Here is a 14,338-nt window from a genome sequence, read left to right on the forward strand (position 1 = left end):
GGACCCTCCTAGGAGACTCAGGCCCACAGAGGAAGCGGGCCAGATGGAGCCAAGAATCAAAGCCTGTGCTCACAGCGGCCTGCGGACTCTTCCCCTGTGTGTGGACCTCAAAGCCCCTAAAGATGAGTCGGGGACCCCATCTCGGGGTGTGAGGGGCTTCTGTCCCTTCAACATCTCAGGTCGCTCAGCTGGCAGGCCCAGCAATGAAAAGCGGAGATGTCGCCAGCCTACTGCGACTCCAATCCGAGGGAAATCTCAGGACTAAGGGACTGGCCCAGTGACCAGACGTACAAAACGACCGGTCACCACCAGCCCCCGTCGGCCTGGGAGGCATCAATCCGCGGGGCGGGGTGGGGGCCCAGGACCCTCCTCTCCTGCATGGGGGGTCGGAGCAGCCCCGGGCTGGGCTGGGGCACGGGGGACCCGGGGCCGCCCTCCCGTCGCCACCCCCCGGCCAGCTGCGTCGCTACCTGCCAGCCCGCGGCTCCAGGGGGCATCCGCGCTCCTGCGGCCGGCTCGCTGCGCCCGGACTGGGGGCGCCGGGGCAGGCAGCGGCGGGGCGCGCCCGGCGCGGGCTCCGGCGCGGGCTCCGGCTCGCGGCCCCCGACTTCCCCGGCCCATCCGCGGGCCCAGGAGGCTCCCGAGGGCAGGCCGCGCCGGGCCGAGCAGGCGACGCCGGGAGAGCCGAGTCCGACGGCCAGCGGAGAGCGCAGCCAGCGCGCCGCGCGGCTCCCCGCGCCCGCGTCCCCCACGCCGAGGGGCGGACCCCGCCGGCCGCCAATCACCGCCCCGCAGCCGCCCGGCCGGCGGGAGCCCCGGCCCCTCGGCGGAGGGGCGGGGGGCTCAGATTTAAAGACACACTCACCCGAGCAGGTCGCTGTCGGCAGCCCCGAGGCGCGACTCCGGGGCGGGCGAGGAACCGCGGCCCCACCTTCCCTGGCCCGCTTCCTCCCTCCGCCCGCCCACCCTCGGCGGGAGGAAAAGTTTGGGGCGGGGGAGTCTGCCCGGGAAGCCAGTTCCTCTTCCCTCCTGTTTAGCTCGATTCCTTCTGGAAGATACGCAACCCCGACCTACAGCCTCCCTGGCTCTGGGAGAAAAGCAAATGCTATGGGCGCCACACCCCCTCGAAAACCACAGCTCCCCGGCAGACCGGCGGACCCGGGCTTCTGTCGCCCCTCTCTGCTTTTTAAAGGCTGGCCGAGCCTCGGCGGAACCGAGACGAACATCTGGGCTATGCTGTGCGACCTGAGCTGGGTGCTTGCCTTCTCTGTGCTTCAGCCTCTCTAGGTTTCTAAGGATGAACACATAAAGAGCACACCTTCGGCCCAATCGTGGTTTTCTCCTAAGCACTGGACTCCCGAGGAAAGACGCCCCCCAACCCCTAGAGGCGAAAGAGAAGCAGGAATTTGGGGAGGGAAGGAACCCTCCACCCCCACTCGGTGGCTCCAAACGCTGAGGTGCCCAGGACCCCGGCTCCACCTGCCGCGCCGCTGGGCCCACCTGCATGACCCCTGGACCCAGGCTGGCGCTAAGCTCTCCAGCCTCCGCGGGCACCCACGTGCGTTCTCTCTCACCACGACTTCGGCTTCCTCTCCGGGAGTCTGGGCTTTGTTGTATTTGTTGAGTCACTTCCTCCCAATCTCTCCTGCACTCTGGGGAAATCCTCCTTCCTCACCTGTCACTACCTGTCTTACCCCAATCAGAGCCCAAGACGAAGATAGTGCAAGCCCTGGAGTTCAGGGGTGGGGGACACACAGCCTTGGGTCTTACCAGACTTCTAGCACCTAGGGCTCAGTGCTTCCCTGGCCCACATAAAGAGCTAAATATTTTATTATCCCTGTCTTTTGTTTTTGTATTTTGATTTTTGGTACCAGGGATTGAACCCAGGGGCACTTAACCACTGAGCCACATCCCCAGCCCTTTTTTATATTTTATTAGAACAGGGTCTCACTCAGTTTTAGGGCCTAGCCAAGTTGCTGAAGCTGGCTTTGAACTCATGATCCTCCTGCCTCAGCCTCCCAAGCTGCTGGGATTACAGGTGTGTGCCACCATGCATGGCTATTATCCTTGTTTTTGTTTTTATTTTTATATATATATATATATTTTTTGGTTGTTGATGGACCTTGATTTTATTTATTTGTAGGTGGTGCTGAGAATCGAACCCAGTGCCTCACACATGCTAGGCAAGCACTCTACCACTGAGCCACAACCCCAGCCCTTATCCCTGTTTTAATGGATGAGGGAATGGACCTGAGAAGATCTGACCTCAGCTCAGGCCTTCTCCAGCATGAGAGGTGGCCGAGGGGCAGAGAAAGCGCAAGACTGGCCTTGAGAAGCAGACCTGACCTTCACGGTCCAACAGAGCTGGGCTCAAGTTGGCTCACAGTTCATCGACTGTCTGGTCTGGGGAAAGTAAACAAACTCTCTGACCTCCAAGTTCTTCACCCACGAGATGGCTCCATCCTCCTTCAGAGAGGTGTTTGAGGAGCTGGTGAGCTGCGCACCTGCTGTCCAGGTGCAGTATGTAGTGCGGGCTAGCGCTCCATCTTTGGACACAGTTCCCTTCCTTCCTTTTGGAAAGAAGTTCCATATCCCATCTCAGATGCCCCAACTGATGCCCCTGCCATCTTGTGGATGCATTCCAGGATAATGTGCCCCTCATGGCCAGGACTAAGATAGGAGCATTCGTACACACAAACACACACATTCACACACACACACACACACACACACTCTCTCATACAACATATATACATATACACACAAACAGCACACACATGCACATACACAAATGTGCATAGGCAAACAGGTACCCCAGTCCAGTAGATGTTGGGGGGGCCTGTGGCTGTTTGTCTCTCTAGACTGAGCTCCTGTAGGATAAAAGCACATCTGACCTGTCCTTTGGTCCCCTGGGCGTGACTGGCACATTTTCATTCATTCGTTTGTATTCAGCATGCACACAATAGACCTTCTTGTTTCACCCAGCAGAAAGGTGGAGGGCAGAGATCTCCTCAGGAAAACCAGCAACCTCAGGCCTTCTGGTTCCAACAGAAGCCTCAGGGCTCAGCTGATAGGACCGGGAGCAGGGACAGGTCACAGATTGCATCCAAACCACACTGCCCAGCCTTCCCAGCACCTCCACCCCCAGGTCCCCAGAATCTGCCAAGTCACTACTCAGAGCAGAAAGTTCCGCAGCCCTGGCTGTGGGGCTGGAGCAGAGTGGGGCAGAAGGGCAAGAAGGCCTTGGGGACCAGATTCCCACCGGGCCTGAATATCGGGGAGAGAAGCACACAGAGCTGCCCGGGACGGGAGAGTCCTAGGAACTGGGGCAGGTTGTTGAGATAATATGAACTCTGTCCTTTCTCCTGGTACCAGGCCAAAGGGGAGATAAGTCAAGCCAACTGGAGCCTCTCAAACTGTAGCCACCACCCCTGAGAAGAGCTCAGAACAAAGCCCCAAATCCCAAGAAAGGGCTGGGGGTTCCAGAACAGGACACAGAAAGCAGAGGGCTCAGGACCCACTCACCTGACCAGCACCCCCAGCCCCCAAGCACAGCACTGAGACCTCCCTTACCACCTACAGAAGGCCGCGGACCATGGGTAGCTCTGTGCAGTGCTGTGCTGTGTTGAACACGCCTGTGCTTGGGCTCATGTGCAGACTCGGTGCAGGGATGTGAATAGGGACTGCACGTTTGTGCAAGGATTCAGTGAGAGTGGTGTGGATATGGAGCGGGCGTGTGTGTGTGTGTGTGTGTGTGTGTGTAGCACACACAAAGCAGCCCACAGTCCAAACCCAGTCCAACTGCGGCTGCCAAGAATGAGGTGATAGGGCACCTCATCACCACAGTGACAGAGCACTGCCCGGCATGCACCAGGCCTGGGCTCCGGCAAGGGGGAAAGATGGGCGATTCTAATCCTCCGGCTTCCAGGAGTCCCCTCAGCCCAAGCAAGGTGCTGGTGCTCTTGGGGAGAGCTCTCCAGTTTGGTCCTTTGGCAGAAACACGAGCGTGGAACTGCAGATCCCCTCGTGGGAACTCTCAAGCTGAGAGCTGTCTCCTGACCGGTGCAGACGATGCGCAGGAAGACAGGAGCTGGGCTCCAACCAGCAGAGATGGGACCTGGGAAAGACCAGGGACAGGCCCTCCGCTCTGCTCAGCCCCTGCTCCTCGCCACGCCTGCCAAAGCTGGGGGACACGGGGCCAGAGCTGGCCGCACCTTGCTCCCTGAGACACAGTACTGCCAAGGACCGAGACCACATGGGCCCTCCAGGTAGGCACCTTTTTATTTATTTACTTATTTGTTTTCTGATACTAAGATTGATCCCAGGGGAACTCAACCACGAGCCACATCCCCAGTCCTTTAAAAAATATATATATATACACACACATATGTGTGTGTGTGTTGGTTGTAGTTGAACACAATACCTTTATTTTATTTATTTTTATGGGGTGCTGAGGATCGAACCCAGGACCTCGCACGTGCTAGGCAAACGCTCTACCGCTGAGCCACAACCCCAGCTCCCCAGCCCCTTTTTAAATTTTTTTTTATTTAGAGACAGGCTCTCACTAAGTTGCTTACAGCCTCACCAAGTTGCTGAGGCTGACATCGAAACTTGCCATCCTCCTGCCTCAGCCTCCAGAGTTGCTGGGATTACAGGCGTGCGTCACTGTGCCCTGATCTTGCTTCCTGGGAATGTCTATAGGATGCGGGGGTGCCTGGCACTCTGCCAGTGCTTACTGGTACCAGCTGTTATTATTGCTATTATTTCTAGAGCTCACCAGCCCAGCCCCAGACCTGGCAGGGCAAAGGGGTTTCTTCTTCCCCCTCCTCTTCTTCTTCTCCCCTTCCCCCTCCTCCTCCCCCCCACTCCCCCTCCTCTTTTTGGTATTGGGGGTTGAACCCAGGGGTACTCCCCAGCCATTTGGGGGTTTTATTTTGAGAGAGCGTCTCCCTGATTTACCCAGGCTGGCCTGGAACTTGAGATCCTCCTGCCTCAGCCTCCCAAATGACTGGGAGAACAGGCGTGTGCCACTGCACCCCGCTCCCAGAGGGGTTACTTGATACTGGGCTCAGATCTCCTCCCCTCCCTTCCCGGACAGGCCCTAGAACCTGAATGCCCCTGCCCAGCGCAGGATGTGTGGATGACCGGCATCACCGTTGTTATCAGCAGGATCAGTAAGTGCCTGTCCATTCCCTCCTTCAGAATTTGGGGAGGTGGGATCACATCTCCCACCTCCCCAAATTCACCCATAAGGTTCAAACTCTCCCCGCCCCCAATTTTTTTTTTCACTTTTGGCAGTTCTGGGCATTGAGTAGCTGGGATTTCAGGTGTGCGTCACTGCACCTGGCTTGAAGTTTCCGTTTTCGTTGGGTGGAGGAGAGAGGACAGAAGAAGGGTCATTTCTTCCCTCCCCACAGGACTGTTGGCCGAGGGTGAGGGCCGTGGTCAGCCCACTGCCCTGTCTGAGGGACAGCAGCATCCAAGCCCCATGGAACACTATTCTTTAAGGACCTGTGCCTGATCCTGGATGGGGGTCACAGAGGGAGCCGGGCCCTGCCCTGCCCTGCCCTGCCCTGCCCAGCCCAGGCCAGGCCAGCCCTGGAGGTGCTCAAAGACAAGTAAATGGACCACTTCAGAGCAGAATCTCCCTGGCAAGCAAGCACTCACCCATTCCTAGGATTCAGGGAGGAGAGCTCCTGGGGCCTGGGAGTTTGTTATATGAGGACCCCTGGGAGGCCTGAGATGAAGCAGGTCAGCTCGAGATGGAGTAGGTGCCACGCAAGGGCCCTGCCAACTCCACAACATGAGGGGGTTTGTTCAGGTTTCCGCATCCAGCAGACTTGAGTTTCAGTTCAGTTTCTGCCATTTAGCTGTGTGACCTCAGGCAAGTCATTCAACCTCTCTGAGTCTCAGTTTTTACATCTACAAAATGGGGATGGTTATACCTATCTTGACTGGATTTGGAGATTAAATGAACTAACAAATGCAAAGCCCTTTACAAACAGCTGCCTTCAAGGAAGCAATGCAGAGCAGTATCCGTGCTTATTATGAGCACTGGGAAGACTCCTTTCTGAGGTGCCATTCACCCCCCCCCTTACTTCCTCCCTCCCTAGCCAGCCCTTGCTCGGTGCCCCCTGGGAACATGCAGACAATGTCCCACCCCCACTGCTGTCAGGAAGGAGCTCCCAGTGGCCTTCTGCATGGTCTCCCTGGGAATCCCAGGCCCTGGACACTGAGGATAATGAGGAGGTGGGAGGGGGCTGCCAAACCCTGCAGGGGGCCCCATCCATCCCCGAGTGAACAGGCTGCCGCCCTCCCACCCTTCCTCTCCTTTAAATAACCCAGATCTGTTGCCCAGTTGTCTCCAGGCAACCCCACCGCAGCTCCCAAGGACGCTTCGCTCTGCCAGTGCCATTTATGAAGATGCTGCAGGGAGGTGGGGCGGGGAGGGGGTCGAGGGAGCCTCCAAGGGGCCTTCATGTGACAAGCTTCCAGTCCCCAGAAACGGAGCTCCTGGGATGACACCCCCCTGAGCCATGGGCAGGGGTGAGTGTTTGCTTTCCAAGAAGATTCCAGGGGGGTTAGGCCCCCCAAACTTACAGGGAAGATCTTGGACTGTGAGACTTGAGACACACAGGAGCCCACGCAGTGCCTTGGGAAGGTCACTGGCCTGGGCCCGGTCTCGCTGGCTGTGTTATCCCAGCCAGGCCACCTCCCTCTCTGAGCCTCAAAAAACCTTAGTGCTAGAAGATGGCTTTGAGGAGGGTGAGAATGAAACACCCCCACCCCTTTTTGGTAGCATGTGTCCATTTTAAGAGGTGGAGCCTGGCTGGGCCTTGCGGCCTGGGCCTGTCATCTCAGCAACTCAGGAGGCTGAAACAGGAGGCTCGCAAGTTCAAGGCTAAGTTCAGCAACTTAGTGAGACCATGAGCAACTTAACAAGGCCCTGTCTCAAAATAAAGAATAAAAAGGGCTGGGGGTGTAGCTCCAGGGTTAAGTACCCAGTATCATTATAGAGGAAGAAGAGGAGGAGGAGGAGGAGGAGCCTGGGGAGGCACACGCATGTGTGCAAAATGACAGCCGGACAAGGCTCTTCCGTGTTTTCTGTGGTGAGCGATTGGAAAACCGAAAGGTCTGTCCATGGAGAGAGGACTGGCCATAGTACGGAGCCCCCAGAAACTAGAAACACCACATGGCTATTTTAAAACAGAAGGCAGATGTATGTGGGCTGGGGAAAGCTATCTCTAGCATGGTGTCAGGGTCTGGAGGTGGACATGGGGGGACGGTCAGGGTGGTGGTGTCCAGGATAGTGGAGTGCTGGAGGCCACCAAGGTGCCTGTGTCGAGGAGAGTGGATGACAGGCCTAACCACCCAGCCAGGCGCACACACAGAAGGTGGAGCCGCCGTGGAAACACCCCGGGGAGAAGAGCAGCACCTGCAGCAGGTACGTGCAGAATGCCACCGTCACTTTTTTTTTTTTTTTGGTACTGGGGATTGAACTCTTTACCTCTGAGCCCCATCCCCAGCCCTAGTTTGTATTGTATTTAGAGACAGCGCCTCACTGAATTGCTTAGGGCCTTGCTAAGTTTCTAGGGCTGGCTTTGAACTTGAATCCTCCTGCCTCAGCCTTCGGAGCCACTGGGATGACAGGCAGCCACCACCACAACTGGCTTCACAATTGCTTTTTTTTTTTTTTTGGTGTGTGTGTGTGTGTGTGCGCTGCTGGGGATGGAACCCAGGGCCTGGTGCATGCCAGGCAAGCACTCTACCAACTGAGCTATTTCCCCAGCCCCATCAGCCCTTTTTAATTTTTATTTTGAGACAGAGTTTCACTAAGTTGCTTAAGGCTTCACTAAATTACTGAGGCTGGACTTGAACTTGTGATCCTCTTGCCTCAGCCTCCAGAGTTGCTGGGATTACAGGCGTGGTCCACCAGGCTTGACTCTATTTTTAAATAATAAAAAATTAAATCATATTTATATTCATAGGCTCATGAAGTTATATTCCGGATCAACCTCTGGAAGGTTCCCAAGAGGACTTATCCCTAGAAGGAGAATCTGGGCCTGGGAACAAGAAGGTGACTTCCCTTCTACTATCCTTTTGTACAGATGGAATTTTTTATCTCATGCGTTTATGATATATTCTAATTATTAAGCCATTTTTAATTTAGATTTGGAGCACTTTTGTGTATGCAGTAATGTGGAGAATAGCATAATCAATTCTGTGAACCCATCGTCCAGATATGTCACTGTCAAGATTTGCCCCTGGGACTCCCCTGCCCTTTCCTTCATTGGTTTTCTTCTAAAGCAACCAGATCTCACGGCATGTCACCCCTCCCTGTGTCAGAATGCGGGACCTGATGAACGCAGTGCACAGAAACAAAGCCTCAGAGGCCAGCCAGTGTACCCTGCCCCACCTGGAGGAATCCCTGGACTAAGTCCCCTAAGGCTAGTGGTCACCTGCCTCTGCTTGACTGTTCCCAGTGACAAAAAATTCATTACCCAGCCCAGTCTCTTTCTTTGTCCTCAGGACTGAGAGCTAGTCTTCTCAGAGGGGACTGATACTATCCTACCTTCCTCTGCAGGCACCCAGCAGAGACAAGGGCTACTGGAGGTCACAGGGAATGGCCCAGTTCATCTCTGTTCATCTTGAGAACAAACAGGCTGTGCCCTATGCCGCACGCAGGAGGATCACAAGTTCAAGGTCAGCCTCAGCAACTTAAAGAGATGCTGTCTTGAAAATTAATGGGGCTGGGAATGTAATTTAAAGGGTCACCAAAGCTCTGCTGGAAGTCCCCTCCAGGCACCCCCAGGCCAACAGAGATGAGCATTCACTGTCCTGCAGTTAGGAGTAAACCTTGAGCCAGGACAGGGCAGTTGTTCCGCGCCTGCCTGTGTGCATGTGAGTCACACCTGAGCCCTGGGTGGGCCTGAGTAGCAAGTGTCTGATGTTCAGCTCCGAGGCGTCTTCTGGCTGCACCAGGATAACAGACCCTTAGCCGTCTGTCCCAGGCTAAAATATTCCCAATACACCGGCAGGGGCCTGGGCGATGCCAACTCCTCTTAACTAAAGGATGTCTGGCCGAGGTTCAGCAGGAGCACACACAGCCGGCCAACCCCAGGGGGCTCTCCAGGGCTGGAGGCAGTGATTCAAAGCTCACCTTCAAGGTGGGCTCTGCAGTCAGGTAGCCAGGTCTGAATGCCAGCTCTGACCCTCCCTACCACGTGCCCTGTGGCAAGTGAGTCTCCCTGAGCCCTTTTTAATTTTTATTTTTATAAATATTTATTTTTTAGTTGTAGGTGGACATAATATCTTTATTTCATTTTTATGTGGTGCTGAGGTTTGAATCCAGTGCCTCACGTGTGCTAGGCAAGCGCTCCACCACTGAGGCACAACCCCAGCCCCTTATTTTTTATTTTGACACAGGTCTCACTAAGTTGCTGAGGCTGGCTTTGAACTTGTGGTCCTCGGGCCTCAGCCTCTCCAGCTGCTGGGTGTGCACCAGGTGTGCGCTGAGTGTGGCAGATACGCCCCACCAAGCCCTGAGCCCGTTTCCTCATCCTCTAGAGGGTGGTGCCCAGTCCTGCCTCACTGGGTGTAAACCACGGCAGAGTGAGCTCTCAGGGTCTCTCCCTCGCCCGTGGCTGCCTCCTTCCCTGGCTCTCCTCACACCAGTCCACTGTGCTCTGTCTCTATATGATGTCCACGAGAAAGCGTGGGCAGGGCTGCTCTCGGAGCCAGGCAGGGGAGGGTCTCTAAAGAAACACAGCTTCCTTCCAAGCCATCCTGATGCCCATCCCTGCCCTCTTCTGGGGCCAGGCAACCCCTCTCACCAAGAGGGAAATAGGGGCAGACCTGATAGCGCTGTGACCGGATAGGGTCCCTGACCAGGCTTCTAGAGACCCGAATCCAAACCTAATTCCTGTCTCCCCATGCCTGTACCAGGCAAGTCCAGGGACCTCCCTGGGCCTCAGTCTCCTCATCTGTCATCTACCTTGCACATAAACACAAGATACTCTTTTCAAAACCTATCTGCAGCAGGTGGGTAGACAAACTGTCCACCTGATGGAAGGTGACAAACTTCAGACAACATGGAGACACTATTGGAAGGAGTGCTTTAGGTCAGGGCCTCGGGGCTCTTGTGAGGATTTAAGCTAACTCCCCACCTGTTATGGTTGGATCGGGAATGTCCCCTGGGGCTCCGGGTGCAGCAGTGTCCACGAGTTGGGCTTTGGGAAGTGATTGGATCTTGGATCTCGAGGGCTCTGATTTCTTTGATGGATTAATCCAGCGACAGAGTCATGATGGAATGGACTCATGGGAGTTGGAGGAAACTGTAGGAGGAGGAGCCTTATTGGGGGGTAGGTCACTGGGGCAAGCCAATGTCCCACCACTAGCCTGCTGCCTGACATATCTTGGCTCTGTTCCACCGTGACCTGCCATGATGCTCTGCCTCACCACAGCCCAGAGCAACGGAGCCAGCCGACCATGGACTGAAACCAGGAGCCAAAACGAATCTTTGCTCCTTTAAATTGACTTTGTCGGGTATTTTGTTAGCAGCCAAAAGCTGACTAATAACACCACTTCACTCCACAGTCCCCCCACTGGGCTCCTAGCCTTTCCTGGGTGCTTCCCAAGTGCTGGGTACCATGTTGGACTTCATAGTCACCATCTCATTCCTCCCCAAACCCCAAAGCATTTTCCATTACTATTCTCAATTTATAAACGAAGAAACGGAGGCCCAGAGCACTTGAGGAATCTGCCCAACCGTCCCCAAGCCCAGAGCCCTTATGTCCCGCCACCAGCCTGCTGACGGACTTGCATCGCCCTCTGGCCGCAGCTCATCCCCTTGGAGGCAGCCTGCTTTCTGCAGAATCCTGCAGCGGGGAGGGGAGTTAGGACAGCCTACATCCTTCTTCTCACATGAATTTGACACCCACTTCCCAGTCACTTCACACACACACACACACACACACACACACATACACACACACACACACACAATGGGACCACCAGAACACACATACCTCCTCCCAGGGGTTTGCCTCTCAAATATTTGAGAAATGCCATCTCCTGATGGGCCCAGACCTGCAGCTCAACACCCCGGGGCTCTCCAGGACGGGTGGGAACCTGCAGGACCAAAAGAGCCGCAATGGTCCTTCTACCCCTAGGTGCCCCTGAGGGGGGTCTCTTCCATGGGGGTCAGCAGAAGAATGAAGCGCTTCTTTGTCTCACGACCCAGCCACTCTGATACTGCCCAGAAGCTTGTCCGGCTCTGACTTCACACCTAGTGGCACTTTACACTGAGAGACCCCTCTCCCCTCCCAGCCTGCCCCCTGTCACTCTGCACTCCACATCTTTGAAGAGGGGGAAGGAGGCAGTGAAATGGCTGGACTGCTTGCTGCTGTGTGGGGAGGGGAGGCCGCCAGGGCGGGGGTGGGCAGCCAGAACCAGGCGGGAAGGAAGGGGGGCAGGAAAGCCCCACGGGTCTGGCTGGGAGATGGAGCCCTGGGTGTCTTCTCTCAAATTCCTGTCTTTTCTCTTCAAATTAGTCCAGGTTCTCTCACTTCCTCTTACAAGGTCTCCACCACCATCCCCCAGGGGTAAAAATCCACTATTAAATAATTAATGTAAAATAATAATAATTCGTGTATAATGGGTATGAAGTTTCAGTTTGGGGACTGAAAAAGTTCTGGAAACTGATGGTGGTGACGGTTGCCCAATCTGAATGTACTTAAAGCCACTGTAGCATTAAACCATTAAAAGTGGTTCAAGTGGTAAATTTTATGTTCTGTATGTTTTACCACAATTTAAAAAAAAAAAAAGTCCCCGGAATGAGAAACAAAACAAGACAAAACCAAAAAGACCTCCCCAAGAAGAAGAGTCCCCAGGGGTCCTGAAGTCAGGCCTGATTCTGGAAGATGAGTGTACTGAGATGGGGACCCCACACGGCGTGCGCAGGGGAGCCTGGAACTGAGACAGCCCGGGGAAAGGGGCATGGCCAGGCCAAGGGAAGTCAAGAGACCCCCAGCCTCAGCTCCAGGGTGCCACCAGGGCAGAGCTGGCTGGCCCCAGGACACACAGAAAGGAGGTCACAGAGCTGGGCTGAAGCCTGAGTTGATCCAGCTCTGAGCCACCCTGGGGGGAAAGGAAGGCTGTAGGGCTCCTCCTTCCGCACCTCAAGCCTCGGAGGTCCCCTGAAGTCCTTCATTGCACCTTTGCAGCCTGGCCATCAAGCCTTCCCCACTCCCCAGACTGCAGCATGATATCATGGAGGGGGTCAAGCTTCAGAGTCAGACAGGCTTGTGTGTGTCCTGGCTGCACCTCGTAAGTATGTTCCTCAGACTCAGGCCCCTCCTCTGTAAGATGGGTACAAGGAGGTGGAATTGTGCGTTATCTTCAGGATTGCAGCAAATGGCATAATACCTATGGAGGACCTGCCACATAGTAGGTGCTTAATAAATACTCTCTCTCTTCCCTCCCTCGGACCCAGGACCTTCTGCCTAAAATAGAGTCAGCAGTGTCCCCCTCAGCCATTCCCAGGTAACTGAGTTAAATTCATTCCTTCTCTGAGCCTCAGTTTCCCCACCTATAAAATGAAAGAGTAGAACGAGAGGCTCCTCCACTGGCACTTATAATCTATTAAAACTCAATGCATACTTTGTAGGGCCTGATTGGCATAAGAATGCCTCCCATGGCTTTGTTCAGAGCAGACAGAAACTTGGAAGCAGATGTTCATCTAGAAAAGAATGGAAGCTGGGCATGGTGGCGCACGCCTGTAATCTTAGCGCTCAGAGGCTGAGGCAGGAAGATTGTGAGTTCAAAGCCAGCCTCAGCAACTCAGTGAGACCCTGTCTCTAAATAAAATACAAAAAAGGGCTGGGGATGTGACTCAGTGGTTAAGCGCCCCTGAGTTCAAGCCCCAGTATCAAAAAAATAAAAAGATAAAAGAGAGACAGACAAAGGGAAAAGAATGGATAAATAAATTGTGATGGTGTCTTATCATGGAACACTACCTAGCAATTATAATGAATGAACTGCCAATATCAGCAAAACATCATCGGTCAAAGTCACAGAATTAATGATGAGTGAAAGAAGCCAGATTCAAGGGTCATATAAGATTCAGCTGTGGACAGTAGCCCACGCCTGTCACTGGGAAGCGACTTGGGAGGCAGAGGCAGGAGGATCACAAGTTCAAGGCCAGCCTCAGCAATTTAGAGAAACTCTCCAATTAAAATAAAAGAGCTGGATGTCGCTCAGTGTAGAGGGTCCCTGGGTTCAATCCCCAGCACACCCGCCCCCACATACACAAATTAATTAAAATTCTACAAGTGTGGTCCTTCTCATGGCCTTTGAGCTTGCTGGTCCCTCTTCCTGGAAGCCCCTCCTCCAGGCCTTCCTTCTTTCCAGTCGGGAAAGGCTGCTTCCTTGGAGAGGGTTCCCTGTCCCCACCTACGGGGCCCCTGGGTCCCCAGCATGGCCACTCATTACTGGCTGTTTTCCTTGCTGGTTTGCTTCTTACTTCTTGTCATCTCCTCCACATGTTCGCCTGGGTTCATCTTGTTTCCAGGTGCAGCTGTTCCTGGCGCACAGTAGGTGCTAAAGACATGTTTGTGGGACAAAGGGGCCCGTCACTGCAGCAGGTGAGGCCATGTCTCAGGACTGCACTCCCCTTAAGCTGGTGAAAGGGGATTCATTTTCTGCTTTTTTGGTTCACCCCACAATCATCTGAGAGAGGCCTACTAGGTGCCAGGTGCAATCTGAACTCTCTGGGCATCGTGGTGGTGCCGAGGAGAAAGGCCCACATGGGACCGTTCTAAGTGGAGTGTGAGAAACAGGCAAGAGGGCACGTGCCCAGGGCTCCGGGGACACCCAGAAGTGAGAGGCAGACTCAGGGTTGGCTCGGTTTGTGAGTTCCCAGGCCCAGGAGCCAGGGTGTGGCGGCAGCTGCAGCTGAGCAGCAGGAGGGCCTGTGCTTTGGCAGGAAGCCACCCCCTCCTAAAAAGCCAGAGAGCTCCACCAAGGCCAGCCGCTGGCCCGCTTGTAAGCCTGGTCATCTGTTACCATAACAACTGTCCTGCCAAGCCAACAGTGCTGGATGCAGCAGGCACAAGGCCAGGGGGGCGACAGGGCATCGGCCAGGCCAACCTGTCCTGGGGGGAGGCATTCTAGCTGGGTCAAGGTGCAGTTTGCGAGTTATTCTTGGACTTTTTTTTCCACATGTGTATGTGTGTGCAAGAGCCCCGTGCCACAGCGGGCAGCCTCTCATCCAGCTGGGATTGGGGATTCCAACAGGAGGGAAAGAATTGTTCAATAATAAAAGCTGTCATTTCCTGAG

At 54.8% G+C, this 14,338-nt stretch overlaps 1 protein-coding gene across 7 annotated transcripts in view; it reads right to left on the minus strand.

Annotated features, from left to right (window-relative positions):
- Positions 1–14,338, minus strand: part of Pald1 (phosphatase domain containing paladin 1) — an 81,660-nt gene that overhangs the window by 62,952 nt on the left and 4,370 nt on the right. For 2 of the 7 annotated variants that reach the window (XM_058577984.1, XM_058577985.1), the window contains exon 1: positions 471–487. The exons of 1 other annotated variant lie outside the window; for it this stretch is intronic. The gene's annotated coding sequence lies outside the window, so the exon portion shown is untranslated. Of the gene's footprint in view, positions 1–470; positions 583–865; positions 887–2,894; positions 3,013–14,338 lie in introns of those variants that run through there. 4 more of the 7 variants (XM_046419798.2, XM_046419799.2, XM_046419797.2 and 1 more) reach the window with 4 other exon arrangements.

The sequence above is a fragment of the Marmota monax genome, unplaced genomic scaffold (genome assembly GCF_021218885.2).
Source record: "Marmota monax isolate L192 unplaced genomic scaffold, Marmota_monax_Labrador192_F-V1.1 WCK01_AAM20220418_F8-fsc00019, whole genome shotgun sequence".
NCBI classification, from domain to species: Eukaryota; Metazoa; Chordata; class Mammalia; order Rodentia; family Sciuridae; genus Marmota; species Marmota monax.